This window comes from Rhineura floridana, chromosome 12 (genome assembly GCF_030035675.1).
Source record: "Rhineura floridana isolate rRhiFlo1 chromosome 12, rRhiFlo1.hap2, whole genome shotgun sequence".
In the NCBI taxonomy this organism is placed as follows: domain Eukaryota; kingdom Metazoa; phylum Chordata; class Lepidosauria; order Squamata; family Rhineuridae; genus Rhineura; species Rhineura floridana.
The window spans coordinates 13,618,614-13,634,481 of record NC_084491.1 but is presented as its reverse complement, the minus strand read 5'-3'; the positions used below and the strand labels follow the sequence as shown (position 1 = coordinate 13,634,481).

The window sequence follows — 15,868 nt, the reverse complement described above, 5'->3', positions numbered from 1 at the left end:
CATTCAGATCTGATATGGTAGTGAGGAATTTGCGAAGGCATTCCCAAAGAACAAGCAGGCTGGGGTGGGGGGAACAACTGAAAACTCATGGCTTGGTTTGTAAAATGAGTGAATAGCTAGCTGGGTACACAATCAAATCAGAAATTTTAAGGATTTTTAAGTCCCAATACAGTAAAGGAAGAAGGAAAAATAAATGCAAGAAGTTGCAAAACCTTTGTCCAAATGACTGTGTGAGTGCATGGCAGAGTGGCAAGGCTGGCATTACATCTGTGAGATACTAGTGTTGGTGTGTACAAGAACCCAAAAAACTGTGCTTATCCTTAAGAAGCTCCAAAATCCACATAACACACAAAATAGATAAAAATGGCCTTGAGGAGCCATAAATCCACAAGACGATATATTTTGAGAAGGTTTAGGTTTGTGCACAATACTTGCTCCTTTCACGCCTAGGGGCCAGAGTGCATATAATCGGTTAATGCCTAGGCTGGAGCATTGGGCTGAAAAGAACAGAATGCAATTCAACAGGGATAAATGCAAAGTTCTACACTTAGGAAAAAGAAACCAAATGCACAGTTATAAGATGGGGGATACTTGGCTCAGCAATACGACATGTCAGAAGGATCTTGGAATTGTCGTTGATCTCAAGCTGAATATGAGCCAACAGTGTGATGTGGCTGCAAAAAAGGCAAATGCTATATTAGGCTGCATTAACAGAAGTATAGTTTCCAAATCACGTGAAGTATTAGTTCCCCTCTATTCAGCACTGGTTAGGCCTCATCTTGAATACTGCATCCAGTTCTGGTCTCCGCACTTCAAGAAGAATGCAGACAAACTGGAACAGGTTCAGAGGAGGGCAACAGGGGATGATCAGGGGACTGGAAACAAAGCCCTATGAGGAGAGACTGAAAGAACTGGGCATGTTTAGCCTGGAGAAGAGAAGACTGAGGGGAGATATGATAGCACTCTTCAAGTACATGAAAGGATGTCACATAGAGGAGGGCCGGGATCTCTTCTTGATCGTCCCAGAGTGCAATACATGGAATAATGGGCTCAAGTTGCAGGAAGCCAGATTTCAACTGGACATCAGGAAAAACTTCCTAACTGTTACAGCCATACAACAATGGAATCAATTACCTAGAGAGGTAGTTCGCTCTCTGACACTGGAGACATTCAAGAGGCAGCTGGACAGCCATCTGTCAGGAATGCTTTGATTTGGATTCCTGCATTGAGCAGGGGGTTGGACTTGATGGCCTTATAGGCCCCTTCCAACTCTACTATTCTATGATTCTATGATTCTAATATTCTCTGACTGGTTGTATTGCCATAGAATCATAGAATAGTAGAGTGATGTATGCAATGTTCTCTACAGCATGCCTAGTTTAGTGTATTTATGGGGCTTGAATCCATGCTTATTAGAGGACATTATATTGTTAACTAGAGCTAGCACGTAAAATGCCTTCCTTGAGGAACTAAATTAGCTTTCCTGCAGTTCTCACAATGGTAGGCTGTAAGCTGCAAGCTCAGCTCTCAGCATGAGAGATTGTGCTGGGTAGCAGATGTCTTATCAACCATGTGATGGCTACTACAATGAAATCATTAATGGTGGGAAAAGAATAAGTTACGAAACTAGGAATGTAGACCGCTAGACTCTTTCACATGTTCTGCCCTAGCTGTTGCTTAGAATTGGGGAAACTCACTAGTCAGCTACAGATCTTAGTTACTTCCTATGAATTATCTGCCCTAGCTGTGTACTACATGCTGTCTGAGCCTTGCAGAAGATATAAATATTCTCACAATAACCCAAAAAATAGCAGGGGTGGTTCATTAGCATTTAAGAATATTGAAAGCCCTGCTAAACCATCCCATGTTGGAACTCAGTGTAGACCCAAGATCCTAATAGGGTATACGCATACTAAAGCTCCTAAAGGGATCCATTCATTGTTGTTCTGAAGGGTTCCCCAACAACAGAAGGAAAGTAATATTGATTGTGTCACTTTCCATCTCTATTCTTTGCTTAGAAGTTGCTTAGAACTGTTGAAGTTTCACCCATTCTGTGTTGTTATTGTATCTAAATCTGCAAAAAATCTTGCCCTTGGGCATTACAACTTGGCCTGGGCAATACACCATAGTGTTGTTTCAAAAATGCAGGTTCAGATAATAAATTGCAGCGGGCCAACTGTAAGCACACAGGTCCCTGGGTCTGTTGACCAAACATGCTTCTAGTCTTCATGTTTATTTATATGCATTGGTTTATTTAAATATTTATAGACTTTACTTTTCATAAAAATATAGCAAAACTAAACACTTGCAAGCATATATGCATTGTCATACCCTTGTTTATTATTTATTAAATGTATATCCTGCCCTTTGTCCCAGAAGGAGCCTGGGATAGCAAACAAAAACACTAAAAGCACTCTTAAAATATCTTAAAAACAAAAGACTTTAAAACATATTAAAACAAAATATCTTTAAAAAACAGCAATTCCAACACAGACACAGACTGGGATAACTCTACTTAAATGGCATGTTGAAAGAAGAAGGTCTTCAAAAAGCACCAAAAAGACTAATAGAGATGATGCCTGTTTAATAGTTAAGGGAATTCCAAAGTATCGGTATCACAACACTAAAGGTTTGCTTCCTTTGTTGTGCAGAATGGACCTCCTGGTAAGATGGTATCTGCAGGAGGCCCTCACCTGTAGAGCACAATGATCGACTGGGTAAGACGATCTTTCAGATATCCTGGTCCTAAGTGGCATAGGGCTTTGTACACCAAAACTAGAACTTTGAACTTGGCCCAGCAGCTAATGGGCAGCCAGTGCAGTTTTTTCAGCAGTGGGTAACATGGTGATACCCTGCCCGAGTGAGCAGTTGAGCCACTGCATTTTGCACTAGCTGCAGCTTCCAGACCAGCCTCAGAGGTGTTGGAATATGTGGTTCAACTCCAACTTGTGGGTTGAGGCTGCATGGGGTTAAAAAGGGTAGCTAGAGAGGAGACCTCCTGATTGCTAGGCCAATACCTATCCTTTGATCTCCTGCTGTCTCTCCCTTCCTGCTAGACTGATATGCATAGGATGTTGACCACATCTCCTTCTTCCTTCCTTTTTTCTTCTTTCTCTTGAGAGGGAGAGCAGACATATTCTCTTTGTCTCTCCCTCTCCTCCAAGCATGAGGGCAAACACTAGGCTTAGTGTTTGCATCTCCAACTTAGCTAGTTAGCCAGATGTAGAACTCTTTCCTATCAAGTATGTACTTCCAGAATAAAGCTTAAAGTCTTTGTCTGACTAATTTGCAGGGAGGTGTAATCTTTAGCAAAGATTCAAACACATAAAGGCTCACTCAGTCTCTTCATTCCCATTTCGCCACTCTGCAACAGGTTATGGGCCCAGCCATGCAAAGAAGATCTGAGTAATTAAAAGAGCTTTTTGTGTTGCAAATCAAGGAAGCTAGCAAAAGACCTTCAGAGTTTAGTCAGTAAAGAGTTAAGCCTTTTTCTCAAGGATGGCTACCACGGCTGAGCATCGATAAACTCTTACCTGGAAACTGGAAGCTGTGGTCATTTCGGATGGGATGTCACTTAAAGCAGCAGAAGCTAATGGAAGTGATCAAAGGCCCAGAACCGGGACCACAAGCCTCAGAGGAAACAGGGAGAGTTTGGACTGAGAAAGGTGAAAGAGCTCAAGAGCTCAGAGTGAAGTGCGTAAGTAACTTGCAAATCCCTTTGATCATTAACTGTAAGAATGCCAGAGAAATGTGGATTGCACTGGAGTTGAATCACCAGCTGAAAAGTCAAGGCCATTTAATTTCAATGTTACATAGTCTTATTAACTTGCAAATGAGAGATGACTCATTTGAAGAACATCTCACTAAGTTTATGGTGTTGAATCAGGGAATCGAAGAATGCGGCACCAAGTTGGATGAGCCGACTAAAATTGCTCTGTTTCTAGATTCCCTCCCAAAATCAAGGAATACTTTCTGCCTCATATTGCAACAACAGCAAAAGACTCTGAATGAAATTGTATCAGAAGTCAGAGAGCAATTATTTCAGCAAAGCGAAAGAGATGCTGCAGGAAAGGACAGTGTTTCCTCAGCACACAGACTTCTGGCCGAATGCCAGTCATATGCAGATTTGAAGAACAAAAGAGGCAATCAAAAGGTGTTAAAACCAAGGGCTGTTTTCTATGTGGTTCACTGACTCATCATAAAAATCAGTGCGACAGAAAGGGAAGTCTGAAGGACAAAATAAAGGATTTAAAAAGACAGACAAGAAAGATTTCAACAGTTTACAAGTTACTCATGTTGAAAAATGTAATAATGATAATGTCTATGTGGACAGTGGAGCAACTGCGCATATGCTAAATACAAAAACCCTTTTTGAAAGACTAACCCCATGTGGAGGCTCAGTTAAAGTTGCTGACTCACGAGAAATGCCCATAAAAGGGGAAATGAATGCAAAGCTGGTTTGCCAGACTCCCAAGTGGTACCAAAGAGATTTACCTTAAAAGTGCTCTCTGGACTCCAGGAATTTCTAATAATTTGATCTCTGTCAGTGAGGCAACCAATAAAGGGTGTTCAGTGCTATTTGAACAAAAATCCTGTGCAACTTCTCAAGATGGTGTAATTATATGCACAGCAACTAAGAGAAAAGGAATGTATGATGTTACACAGAAAAAGATGATGTCATCAAATACTGCTGACTCCTCACCCCAAATCCCCTGATGACTGCTCCAAGGGCTTCATATAGATGTTAAATAGCATTGGTGGCAAGATGGTACCCTGCAGCACCCCACAACACAAGTGCCAGGGGGTGGAAAGACAATCACCCAATGCTATTCTCTGAAAGTGACCATGGAGATAGGATTGGAACCACTGTAAACCAGTGCTGCTGATATACATCCTACTGGGAGGAAGGGCAGGATATAAATCTAATAATAAACAAACAAACCAAGTCTACTTAGAAGGATACTATGGTCAATGGTGTCAAAAGCCGCTGAGAGATCAAGTAAGAATAACAGGGCCACCCTCCCCCTGTCCTTCTGCTGATAATGGTCATCCATCAGGGCAACCAAGTCCGATTCAGTCCCATAACCAGGCCTGAACCCAGATTGGGATGGGTCGAGATAATTTGTTTCATCAAAGAGTACTTGCAATGCTTGCACTACAACCTTCTCGATTACCTTCCCTAAAAATGGAGTATTTGAAACTGGGCGGGATATAAATCAAATAACAAATAAATAAATATGATTAAGTTCCACTGGAGTTAGGGCTCCCTATCTTCTTAGCCCCAGAAAGGAGAGATCCTATTCTTTCCCTTTACCAATTCTCTTTTCTACTGCCTATCTATTCCAAAGCCCTTTGAGAAAGTCTATCAATTTAAGCCAATGAGAAGACAAGTCCCTGGAACAGAAAGTTTCCTATTTACAGGCAACAGAATACTAGTGATTTCACTGGGAAACATTAGTAGTTTGGGCAAACAAAGTATGATGGGGCACAAACATTCTAATGGAAATGAGTTTATTGCTTCCCTCTTCATGTCTTCGACAACTATATGGTCTTTGAGGCAAGATCTTTGTTATCTGATTTTAAACTTCTTTGTTGGTATCAGAACAAAATTATTTTCTAGCTGAACATTTAGTGACATCTAGATAAATGTGATAGTGAGGGGGGAGAATTCTCCAGAGTAAGGAAACAAATCTCAGCTTTGGTGCTGATGCCTCTGAGCTCCATGTGTGAGGGTGGTACAGACCAGCCCTAAGGGCACATACTTGCTGCAACAAGTTTCTGTGTTTAACACGTTTTCCATGAATTGTATTAGAAGTTGAGTGTCAACTGTTATTATTCATGCCCTGCAAACAGATGGGGTTTAATTGCTGTTACTGTCAGCCTAGCTGTAAATATCACAGGAAAAAAGAGCTCTTTGGCTAATTGTTTTAAAATAAAAGTTGAGAAAGTATGTATATAAATTATAGATCAAGTGTATTTTAAATATCAAACTGTTTATATTGCCTTTAAATATAGTCTTTAGTCAACAGCGTTAGGATCAGTGAATGGCTGAGAGATACAATGCCGCCCCACGGCCTAAGATGCCAGAACAATTTGACTGCAGTATTACTGATGGGGAGAGGGCAGGGGGAAAACATGAAAGTGTGATTGGCCAGCACACTGGAAGAATAGAACAGCTAATCTTTGTAATTTCATGGGCACCATTAAAGCAAAGTGCTGCTTTCATATAGCTTTGGGAAGGGCAAGGTACCATACCTAGGTTTGCAAATAGATTCAGAGTTAAGACATACATGCTGGATTGAGAGGTAGAAGGTATTATGTCTTTCCCTTTTCTCCTTGGGAAAGTTAGATGACAAAAAGGGGGGGTAGAATCACCGGGGCAGGCCATAAATATATGAGGGAACAATGAGTTGAGAATGTGTGTGCAGATACATAACTAAATAAATACATGTACTGGTTTGTGGTGCTTTGTTGTCATTACTGTATAATTCATGCATGTTTCAGAACAATCTCTCAAATCCACCCTTGGCTGTGCCGCTTTTTTAGACACCCACCTACATCTGGGGGAAGTTTTAATGCCTCACGGTGCTGAGGTAGAACTACATAATAGCCTCAATATTTTTCGGTATGGGAGTGGGGTAGAAGGGTAGGAGATCATAGTCAGCTTTTACACATCCCTATCTCCCACTAGGACTGAGGGCACAATAAGGATGTATAATTATTCCTTGATGCAGTTTAGCCAGTCTTTCATACGATAAGAACATAAGAAGAGCCTGCTGGAACAGGCCAGTGGCCCATCTAGTCCAGCATCCTGTTCTCACAGTGGCCAACCAGGTGCCCGGGGGAAGCCCGCAAGCAGAACCCGAGTGCAAGAACACTCTCCCCTCCTGAGGCTTCCGGCAACTGGTTTTCAGAAGCATGCTGCCTCTGACTAGGGTGGCATAGCACAGCCATCATGGCTAGTAGCCATTGATAGCCCTGTCCTCCATGAATTTGTCTAATCTTCTCTTAAAGCCATCCAAGCTGGTGGCCATTACTGCATCTTGTGGGAATCAATCAATGAAGGGTGCTCACACCATTTTACGTGGCAGGTTGTCATTTACAGAAGTTGATCACTCATGTGAACCAGCGTACAGTGTGAGCAAAGTAGCTCTTAAATTTCAGCCATGGCAACGTTTGCAATATAGAAGTGGAAAATACATTTTGTGCTTTAGAGACTGCAAAAGATGCTGTGGCTGAGGTTTGTGAGCTCGCAAATCCTGTTGTGCTATTCAGATAAATATTATTTTATTTTTTAAGGTGCCCATTATGGTTGGCCAACTAATAATACTGTTGTGCACCACCCTAATCTCCAAGCAGTGAGAGATCTCCAGGGGTCCCTGTGCTTACCCAGGGTTTGGTTTCCTTGGAAAGGTCAGCGCAGTCTGTGGTGTCTTTATGAAATATGACTTATTTACATGCATTCCACCCTGAACTTAAGATGGAGGGGTTCAAACCATCAGCAGTCCTGGAGATCTTGCTTTTCCATCAGGCTTAAAGGAGGCATCCTAAAGCCATGGTGCAGGGAGCCAGCCTCTCTGCCTGGCTCCAGTTCCCAGCCTTTCCTCAGACCCAACTAAAAACACAAGCCTCTCTTTTGGCCTCAAGAGCGGGGGGGGGGCTCTCGTAAAGAGTTTCAATAACTCTTAATGGACACTCATCAGACCCATTAGCCCACCTGGCCTCTCTATTAGATAAATAAAATAAATTCATATAAACTCAATCAATCAATTAGATTGACAAAGAAGGCTCATCTGACCAGCGAAGCAGGTTTCACAACTGCAGAGCCCACCTCCAGGTGCAGGGTCCCAAATCAGAGGCTGGAAAGAGGCTCATAGAAATCATCTATGTCAACCCCTAAACCCATAACCCAGGGCCAGCACCAAAAGGCAGCCAGGTTGGGCCCCTGTGGTCCAGAGGGGGCCCGGAAGGGCCCCTCCTTAGGGTGTAGGGGTAGTGCTCCCCTTCCACAATCCTCGATTCCCAATCCTGCAGCAGTTCGCAGAGTCGGAGTTCCCTCTCCCACACACAGACCGTACAGGCCCGCGGCACCCACCTTCTCCATCTACCTCTCCTCCCTTTCTGTGAATGCCCTGTGCGCACAGCAGAGGCTTCTTTAAGGGGCTAATGCCCCTACAGCAATCTTGATTGATGGCAAGCATGTGCCGCATGCAGCATACCATGCATGCGTGCTGACAACAAAGATGGCAGTGGGAGTATCATCCCCTTAGAGAAGCCTCTGCTGCCATCTTGGTTGATGGCGGCAACTGCGCACCCAGCGCACAAGTCATTCACAAAAAGAGAAAAGAGGTAGGTGGAGCAGTCCCACACAGTCTGGGAGGGGCTGAGAGCAGAGGGCCTGGGGAAGGCTAGCGCCCAAGGACCCAGTCATGCCTGGCACTGGCCCTGCCCATAACAATACAAAATACATACAAAATATAAACATAAAACCACAGCCTCAATAAACAAATGACAAGCTAAGAATTAACAATCAACACAGGTCTTAGAGACAGGACAACATTCATATTTTGCCACATGATCAGAAATGACTTTATTGGTCCTCTCAGTATATTTATATCCTGCTTTTCAAAGCAAGTCCACAGAGCAGCCCTCAACATTCATAAAAACAAACAAAAAACTTCCATATTTAGAGAATGTTTAGTTCTTCTGAAAAGCGATGGCACACCTCCTCAGAGATCATGAAGCCACTGAATGGAACTGAACTGGCAAAAAAGGGTGGCAAGGCATATTTTGTAAATTAATGTTGTGATTAGGCAGGGCCGGTTCTAAAGAGCGGCCAGGTTGGGCACTGGCCCGAGGGCCCCAGAGCTACAGGAGCCCCTGAGGGGCCCTCCACTCCCCTTCCGTGATCCGTGCCCCCCACACACACCCCACTTATCTGTCAGCTGGCTTTTTAGCATTGCCCTTAATGAAAATGGCAGCTGCAGCTTCCCTAAGGTACTGAAGCCACCACGCCATCTTAGTTGATGGCAGAGATGTGTACGCATAGCACACACGTGTACCATCAACAAAGATGGCGGCGGAGGCTTCATTCCTCTTAGGGAAACCGCGGCTGCCATCTTCATTAAGGGCAATGGTAAAGACTAGACAGGTAGGGGGGCTGTGGAGGGGGCATGTGGGAGGGGCGCGTACGTGCGTGTATGCATGCATGCACGCGCACACACGCACGCACCGGGGGGCCAGGGCAAGCTGATGCCCAAAGGCCCCCGCATGCCTGGAGCCGGCCCCATGATTAGGGATGGGGTTCGCTGCCTAGTTCCGATCTGCTTGTATTCCGATAGTCTGTCGCTCCATCCCGATACACTCTTTTTTTGTTCCTGCTTGTTTTGGCGCTTACCGATTCAATCTGCTGATTTTTTTTTGTTGTGAAAAAAATTGCATAATTTTTAATGTATATGCCTATGTAAATTATCATGGTTGTTTATTTTTTCCTATTTATCACACCTACACACTGTTACAAATGCATCAACTTAGATGAAATTATGAAGATAATTACATAAAATTGGGGATTATTTATTTTTTAAATCTGTGCTGATTACAGCCGTGGCCTGCTGCAAAAAATCTGTGCCAATTATGGCTGCAGCCTACTGTAAGAAATCAGAGCTGGTCCGAAAAGATAGTGGACTGACGAATTCAGTCGGAATCTGGTACTAAGTCCATTTTAGTGGATATTCTCCTCCATCTCTAGTTGCAATAACCAGAAAATATTTTTTTATGTGAGTGCAGAAGCAGCAGGAAGCATTATTCCGAATTAATGTAGAGTCAGGTTTTATACATATGCTAATATATCTGCAACAAATCCCTATGCTGGTGTTACCCCAATCCTGCACCTCGATAAAATGGTACAAGGCAGAAACCTGCTCTGGCGAAGGGAAAATTGTTTGCTAGTACAAAATGTATTACTTGCCAGCATTGAGATCAGAGGAACTACCCAATAGTAGTACATGGTTCTAGAGTAGTATCAGCTTCACTCTGGGTTGATTGTTTCAGCTTTTTCAAGATAACACAACAACCTGAAAAACAGATTGAAGGTGACCAAATTTCAGCAGAAAGAAAAAAGAGGAACAAGTGTCTTGCTGGCTGCTAGAGGAAACAAGACTGCTTCCATGTCTATAAAAATATACTGTCTGTACAAGCTGTTGTATAGATATCCTTAGATATCCTGTTGCCATGGACAAATCCCAATAAATGTCTGGTACATTTCCTCAGGGATGGCCCCAGACATGCCGGGGCCCTTGGGCACAAGCCTGCCCCGGGCCCCGGCGTTCCTCTTCCATGATTCGCAGCAGGATCGTTGCCACGGATCACATGGCGAGAGCTTTGGAGCCCCCGCCATTCCTTTGCTTCAACTTACTTTTCTTGGCTGTTGTGCGGTTGCGCATGTAGCGCTGCCCTTAACCAAGATGGCGGCCGAATTTCCCTAAGTGATGGCTCTTTCTTGTCTCCAATTTAACAAGAGCATAGAATGATTAACACATATTTACTGCAAAGCCCAGGACATTTTGTTTGTTTCAGTGAAAGGGCAAATCTCTAGCTGAGCTGTGTTCTAAGATGTATTCTTTTTTGAATTGTAATTAATGCTCTCAGGTAATTATAATCTAAAGCACAACTACTAAACAATCCCTATCCCCCTTCCAAAGAGAGCTCCTTTTAATGACAAAATGAAAAGTAATATGCTAGCATGAAACAAATGATAGAGGATGCGGCTATTAAAGGTAATTCCCACTTTGTAACTTCTTGAAGTAACCACACTAACCCATCTTTGAACACTGATGAATCTGGGTGACCATTGATAAATTCAAGCTCTGATGGACTCCTTAAACAACTCTGGAAAGAGTGTTGACTTAACTGCTCCATCTTCTTCATACACATATGTATATCTCTGTGGTATCTCAATTTAGGGATTTGAGCCCAGGTGAAGAGAAACAAATGTTAGCCATTTGTGGAGCTGAAGGATTGTTGGGTGTATTTACACTAAACCTCTCAAACAGTAGTAGTTTACTCTGGTTGTAACTTCAGACCTAAGTTGCTTAACTTCTGTCTGCAGTATCATGTCAGTATGGGGAGTAAAAATAGTTGGGAATGCAGAGTCTGCAGACAATACAGGAATAAAAAGATCTAAGCAAGTCATGTCTATTAACTTTTGTAGATTTATTATTTGTGTGACTAAACACACAACCCAAAGTACTTTACTGCTGAGACTACTGCTCTTTGAGACCACAGGTGCAAATGTTATTCCATGAGGAAGAACTGTAGGAACTTTATGACGGTTCAGTAATAGAGTAACTTCCTTGAGCCTACAAGTTACTTATAAGCTACAACCAATCTCTACAGAAAGAAGCCAAAGAATATTTTCATAAATCATATGATAAAATTAACCTAAAGGATCAAAGATACTTCTTTGCATTTTATATCTTATTTCCTTTAACTCTTCCCGTAGCACACACAAACAGATTTCACTGGAAAGCGTCATCCAACAGACCATTAGTAAGAAAGCTATCACTTTGTCTTTCTCCACCGCTAACTTTGGGGGAAAAGGATGGTAGAATCATCCCATAAACAAGTACATGACCAAAGGTACCTTACAAAAACATTAAAGTTTTATAGATAGAATTCTTACCCCTTTGCCTGAATAGTTCATCTGACATTCATTTCCTTGCCAGTTATAGCTATATATTGTATTCACCCATATTTGCTCTCCTAGGAGCTCACTAGCATCCCCCTCTGCTCTCATTTGGAGCACTCAGAAGTGGGCATGGAGGAGCAGAGAGAACTACCCAGCAGCACTAGTAGAATAAATGTTTTGATTTTGCACTAAATAATTTGAGAAAAAAACTGTAGGAACAAACTTAGGAACTTCTTTTCAAAATATAAGTTTTAACTTCAGGGTTGCAGAGAGGTTTGTTTTCTTGTGGTATACATGTTTCTGATTTTATGTTTTGTTTGGTATTCATATTGTTTTTATACTTATTGTAAGGCACCCAGAAACCCTTATGCTATGGAGTGGCATACAAAAGTTGTAAATAATGAAGAAATAAATACCCATTTTTATGTTTGATACTTGAGTTCTTATTGATTTTGAACTTAATTGTAAGCTACAATTTGCGTCTTCACCATGATGTATAAGGCAATATTATTCAGAAAGCTTATAAACAGCAGAGTGGTTTGGGTTTAGCACAAGTTAGTTATGTATTAAAAAGTAGGTAGTGCACTCCAATTGCCTCAATGCAAAAATAAGGTGGTGCACCAATGACAACAGGACACATTTAATTTTATGTATGTCTGAAGGTTTGTGCTATTGCTGGTTATAATAGAAATCATCCAATCAGGGAATATAAGCAATGCTATATATCTCCATCCATCCTTTGGAATTAACGGTCACTTTTGAAGTTTGTCATGCTTGTATAGAGCACCTAATCTGCAGTGCCATGAAACCTTCAGTGAAGGTAGTAATACTTAATGATTAATAAATCTGAATAGTTATGAGTTTTACTCACAGAGAAGATAATTTTATCAAATAATGCTCAGATCTACCTACGCCATAAATCCTATGTGTATATGGCATAATTTTACAACAGAGAATGTGGTGTTGACCACCGAATTTAGCATCCTGGGAATCTCAGCCGTCATCTTAATAAAAAACAGTCTCTAACCTGTATGACAGTGAAGACAGAGTCAAAATGTGTGAATAATGCCTACTAGAATTTTGGATACCAGAAGCGTGACCAAGTAAGATTTTGAATGGTCTAGTCAAGGTCTCAGTGCCATATATAGCTCTTTGCTGCTACCCATGACTAGAAAAACAAAACATTAAGCAAAATATTAGAAGTTACAGGTTTGCACACTTTCTCTTAATTTGCATAATTTTCACAGGTTATAACATTCACCTTTTGTGGTTCAGAATCTGAATTACCTTGACATAGTATTTATTTTTTTATTTACTGCAACAAAAACAGTCCTTGTAAAGATTGAATAGTCTATTCAAGATCTCTTGCTACAGATGAAATTAATTTCTTAAATATCAGCAATTTGCCTAGTTCTGACTATTTCATACATAATTCCATTTCACCATCAAATGGAAATTACGTTGGGTGCCTCTGCTTCCCAATTTGACCAGGGTCCAAATGCATTTAACGTTGTGCCCCATTTAACTTTGTGCCTGTTAATACCCTAGAAGAAATTTCAACACAGGCAGCCATTGGCTTGTTAACATTTGTTTTTCAGTGCTGTGACAGAAGTTACCTCTCCCCCTCACTCCTTAGAAGGCAGCTGCATAGGTTGCTCTGAGGATGATAGTGAATCAGTTCTTGCTGCCTTCATTTTCACAGCAGGTACCTACTTTATGCAGATTGAATTTAGGGTTTTTCCAGGATGCTTCTATTTCATTTAACATGCAAAGGCTAATAATTCAATAAAGCAAAGGTTACAAACATTCTCTCTGCTGTTTATTTAAATGATGGCTTGTTAATTAGTTTCTTTCAACAAGGAGGGGGGGAAATCAGATAAAATATACCAAAATGGAAATGCAGCATTTTTGCAGGCTTGTAATTTTGCCCATGATGTTTTGTGCTCATCAGTCCTGAAATCTTATGAGCAGTTTGATCAAGATGAATAGCAGAGATTTACCCTGATGTATCTCAGGCTTTGTTTCAGACCCTGCTGACTTGTTTCTACACCAGAGGTATAAGCAGCATCAGCTATTCAGTGCTGTACCATTCAAGTACGTTATATAACTCTTGGCATCCTAAAAATTACAAAAAGAAGAGCCTGTGTAGCGGTTAGAGTGTCATACTAGGACCTGGGAGGCCAGAGTTGAAATCCGGGCATGAAGCTCATTGGGCCAGTCACTGTCTCTCAGCCTAACTACCTCACAGGTTTGTTGTGAGGATAAAATTTGGAAAGGGAGAACCATGTTTGTATGCAGCCATGAATTCCTTGGAGAAAAGGTGGGATATAAATAAATAAGGTAAAGATAAGCAAACATCCTTCCACTTGAGGTGTGCTGTTTTGTGGAATATTTGTTTTATTTTTAAAAAGTTACATTATTTGAAGACAGTACATGCTACAGTAAATCTACCCAATATTTTTTATTATTGAGATCCAGTGCAGTATCTTGATTGTTGTTGGTCTTGGACTGGAGACCCCCAAGTTCAAAATTCCAGCACCTTGAGTTTTGAACGAATCATCTCTCAGCCTAACCTACCTCTTTGAGTTGTTGAGAGGATAAAACGGGGAAGGGGACTCTACCTTGGAGAGTAAGTGAGCTATAAATGTAAAATGCAAATGTATTTATATAGGAATGACCCCAAAGCAGAGCTAGTACAAATATAGGCCAAAAGTGTGACCAGGCCAAATTCTGTCTTGGTTAGCTACAAGTCTGCTTTGTAATTTTTCATAAAGATTAAATTATATAATCTATACTTCTATACCATCAGCCATATTTGAAATATTGTGTGAGAAGAATGGCTAAAATTTCCCCCACATGTTCTTATCCCTTTTGCCTCTTCACCATGCCACTTACCCTACCATTTGATGCCTGTGTCTGTGTGGGATAATGTGATGTTCAGATTTTTCCTCTTGTCTATTGATATGCATTTTATGATACCCAATGCTCTGTATTTCCTTGCTGTTCTAAGTGCCACACCAGCAAGTCCAGCAAACTGAACACAGGTCCCACTGCAGGAGAAAATGACACCCCCTGGCCTGATGCTTCTGATTTGAACACTAAGAGATAGAGCCAATTTTAATGGGTTAAATGAGATAAAACAGCTAAGGAGTTCTATCTCTTCGCAGAATATAATTGGCAAAAACGGAATTGAGCAATAATCCAGCCCACCTCCCCCTCACACAGACTACCTGAATAAAGGAACTCAGTCTTTGTAAACAGATAAATAAATGTAGCCTTTACTCATGACCTCACATGTTCAGGAAACATAGGCTTTAACATGGAGAGTAAAAAGTTAGAAGCAGGTAATATGATCATTAGTGTCCTGTAGAACAGCATTTGGTAGCTGCTCCCTCTCCAGTGGTTAATGGAGAATACACAAAAGTGAACAGCTCTTAAAAAAAGAAGAGGAAGAGAAGCAATAAAAACCACAGTCAACAGGAGGTTATATCATATTAAACAAGCATAGAGGTGTCCCCAAATCTGGCTAGAAGGGCCATCTCCCTACTAAAGCATGCAAACTTGCTTATTCCCATCACATTTTCCCTCTTCCCCTTGCCTGTAGAGTAGGTCAGCTACTTTAAGTACTTACTTAGGACTACATGCACACTAGTTGTTTCAAAAGTAGTGAGACTGTTTTGTCAGGCTGTGGATTGAAATGTATTAGCCCACATCTCCCTTCCCCACTGCTGATGTCAGACCTTTTAGTATTGCCCACAGCAAAGTTTGGGCCAGTCACTGTTTCTTGCCTGAACCTACAGCGCACTGTTTCCATTGGACACACCTGAAGACACACAGAGTTGATGGCCGATCAGTTTTGAAGTCGGTGAAGTCAAGGTAAAATACACTTGATCTCCAATTTCCCAGGTTTTAGAGTAAAAAGGGGCAGAGTTTGACTAACATTGTGTGCCCCTGCTTTCATAAAACAGAGGTGGAGACACACTGAAATCAGTACAACTGCAAGTATGCCTCCAGCCTAGATGTAGGCGTTTATAAAAACAAAATGGCAACTTAAAAAAAATATATCATCCTTTTCTACACTTTTTTTGTCAATGCACTTAACTTTTCTTTTTTAATTTGTGGCTGTTTCAGCACAGTGGGGAGGAGAGCCTGGCTGGGAGTCCAGAGTGTGAGTTCAAATCC

The 15,868-nt window shown here is 41.5% G+C and overlaps 1 protein-coding gene across 4 annotated transcripts in view; it reads left to right on the top strand.

Annotated features, from left to right (window-relative positions):
* The window catches only part of PEBP4 (phosphatidylethanolamine binding protein 4), a 440,324-nt gene that overhangs the window by 211,230 nt on the left and 213,226 nt on the right, over nt 1-15,868 (top strand). The window lies entirely within an intron of this gene.